The sequence below is a fragment of the Bison bison genome, unplaced genomic scaffold, assembly GCF_000754665.1.
Source record: "Bison bison bison isolate TAMUID 2011002044 unplaced genomic scaffold, Bison_UMD1.0 scf7180017863423, whole genome shotgun sequence".
Classification (NCBI taxonomy): domain Eukaryota; kingdom Metazoa; phylum Chordata; class Mammalia; order Artiodactyla; family Bovidae; genus Bison; species Bison bison.
In genome coordinates this window covers 8230-11686 of record NW_011493995.1, presented here as the reverse complement: position 1 = coordinate 11686, position 3457 = coordinate 8230, and positions in this window count along the sequence as shown.

Sequence of the window (3457 nt, the reverse complement as noted above, 5' to 3'; positions counted from 1 at the left end):
GTGCTACGGGAACCCCAGTAGCTCAATATTCATCCGTCCTTGGGTCTTCCTTGTGCAGTGTATCAAAGCCCAGGATGCCCCTTCCTATGAACCCGAGTCTTCCAGCTCCCAAACAAAGCCCTTGCCTTCCCAAGTGCCTAGTGGTGGGAGGCCAGCTCTGCCCTGAGCATCTCTGCTTGTCAGGTGGGTTGCCACTCTGTGAGCCTCCTTCGTTGGGGGAGAGAGCCTCTCATTAGCACTGATGCTCTTCAGCGTATGTCCAGTTATGTTCAAGACATCCCCATCTGCAGATCTGGGTTCTGATCTGGCGAGAGGAGACTCAGCCCTCCCTAAGATCACACAGGTTGAATGAGCGGACCACTCAGATGTAGCTCCTGTGGGCTTCTCAAGGCTAAGAATTTACAAAATTCTGTTTGGTTCCCTCTGCAGGGGTCCCCGCTAACACTCAGCATTGCATGTGAGGTGCTCCTTGGATTCAGGTCCCTCGCTCTGCGAAACTGCAGCTGACTGTATTAGACAGAGGTCTCACCTTGCTAAAACTTTCTAGACTGAAATCAACCTGACATTTGTGCCCAGAGCTTCCTGGGGACGACAGCATCAGTGATTTTCCAGGGCCTCCTTTTATAGGGTGTGCTACTGTGAGTCCACTTTCAGGTCCTCACATTGACACATGATGAATCCTGTAACTCCACTCTCTGTTTTATGAAGCTTCTTGTCTTACATCAAAGTCCTCGTCTCCTGAGAATTCCAAGTTGGAAGTCAGGATGACCTTCATGTGATCCTAGTCCATCAGGGCCTCTGAGAATAGACAGTGGGGATGCAATCTGAGTCCTTCTGATTCCTCTTGCTTAGCATCCTCACTACATCTACCACAGCCTGGGACTGCTCCTTCTACTGAGCTAAGATTCCTCTTCTTAGTCTTCGGGTGACTTTTTTTTTTTTTTCCAGAAGGAAAAATGCAGCATTTACACTTTATTTGTGACATAAAGAAGCCGTATTTACACAATACATTCATATTTTTAAATATGTTACACAGCTCTCCTAGAAAACCACTCCATCACAGAACAGCAGCATGTAGCTTGGGTTCCGTCTTTAAAATATTAAATCAAGTAGATTTAAATATTAAATCAAGGGGTGATTGTCTCCTTATTCCTCCTTCATGGAGGTTCCCATATCAGCTTCTGTCCCTCGATTAAAGGCTTCCTGGGGAATGCATATTCCTACAAACAGTGAGCAGTTACCCTCTAGCAAATCTTGGAGAAAATGGGTCTCAGTCCCAAAAGTGATATAAGATTAGGAAAATGCAGCAGAAATTAAGGAACTCAGGACAGATGTTATGATGTCAAAGAGATAGAGGTGATATATTCCTGCTCTTCAGCCAGATTTAGGGTGTGTGCTTAATCACTCAGTCATGTTCCACTCTTTGTGACCCCATGTACTGTAGCCCGGCAGGCTCCTCTGTCCATGCAGATTCTCCAGGCAAGAATACTGAAGTGTGTTACATGCCCTCCACCAGGGATTGTGCCCAACCCAGAGATCGAACCCAGGTCTCCCGCATTTCAGGCGCATTCTGTACCATCTGAGTCACCAGATTTAGGGTAGTTCTAAAATATTTACTCTCGGCACCTCCCTGTTTGTCCAGTGGTTATGCGCTCCCAATGCAGGGGTCCTAGGTTTGATCCCTAGTCATGTAACTTGATCCCACATGCCACAACTAAAAATCTCACTTCCAACAACTAAGAGTTTACATGCCACAACTAAAATCTCACATTCCACAACTAAAGAGGCTGCATGTGGCAACAAAGATTCCGAGTGTCACAATTAAGACCCAGAGCAGTCAAAAAATAAATAGAAATAACTATTTTTAATTAAAACAAATAAAATTACTTTCTACATAGAAGGATAGTGCCAGATAATCTTGTAAGCCCTCAATACCTTGAGGGTGTCTGAATTTGCACATGCAGGTGATCATAGGCTAACTGACCATTACCCCCTTCTCTCCTTTATTCACAGCTCTTAATTATTTTGGTGTTTGTATTGCATTAGCTATGTATTCCATCCCAGTGTTTTCGCCACAGAGTCCTTCTTTCTGTCACTCAAGATACATGTTTGAGTGCTAGAAGACAGTGAATTAATTGACTCATGAGCACCTCAGGCCGGGACAAGTGGAAGGGTACATGCTGTGGACAAATCAGACCAGCGCTCTAGTCCCAGCTCTGTCTCTTATCAGTTGTGTGGACTTGGGTCCATCCCCAAACTTGGGGAGCCTCAGGTGAAGTGGCTTTTGTAGGACTACTGGCATGTAGCTAAAGCACCTGGACCACACTGAGACTTTACACGATATCTATTTTTACTATGATTATGATTAGTTTCATCCTGGAGGATACCACCGACCCTGAGGAATCTTTTAAATCCAGAAGATGTCAGAGAATCTTTGGCATTCTAGCACATGGAACACCAAATCAGTCCAAAATGCTGTTTAGAAAGAATCTTTCATTTCCACTACTAGATCGTATTTTGAGTGAGGGGGTAGTTTTTTAACTGGAAAAAATTCAAAGAATCTATATATGGAATTTAGAAAGATGGTAACAATAACCCAGTGTACGAGACAGCAAAAGAGACACTGATGAGACTTCCTTAGTGGTCCAGGGGTTAAGACTCTGCACTCCCAATGCAGGAGGCCCGGGTTCCACTGCTGATCAAGGAACTAGGTCCCACATGACAACAGCTTCACCGCAACTAACAGTTCACAAGCCACAACTAAAGATCCTATATGCCACAACTGAAACATTCCTCATGCTGCAACTAAAGAACTCTCAGGCTGCAAGGAAGATCAAGGATCATGCATGCCAAAGATAAGACCAAGCATAGCCAAATAAATAAGTAACTAAATAATATAAGCCCCCATCTTCATCAATTTCACCATCACTTAAAATAGACTCACCTCACAGACTTTGGTGGAATTATCAACGTAGCCAAAAACGCTGAATGGAATGCCCTTTCAATAAAATGAGCTCTGTTTCCATGAGTCACAGAAAAGAGTGTCAGCCCACTGGCTTCTGAGTTTCCGGGTTCATTCTACTACTACTTTTATTTCACAGAATCTCCTTGGAGATGATGTGCATGAAACATCTAGGTTGTGCACTGTGTTCACGGGCACTGGGACAGGAGCACAGGGCACATTCCATCCCCTCCCCAGGGGGGATTTCTCTCTGGTCTACTCCTGTTGCTCTTTAGTCACTCGGTCCTGTCTGACCCTTTTCTACCCCATGGACTGAACAGATTGCTCTGTCCATGGGATTCTCCAGGCAAAAATACTGGATTGGGTAGCCATTTCCTCTTCCAGGGGCAGCTTCCTGACCCAGGGATTGAACCCATGTCTCCTGCATTGGTGGGTGGGTTCTTTACCACTGAACCACCTTGGAAGCCCCATAATTCCATAGCAATTTTTCAGGGT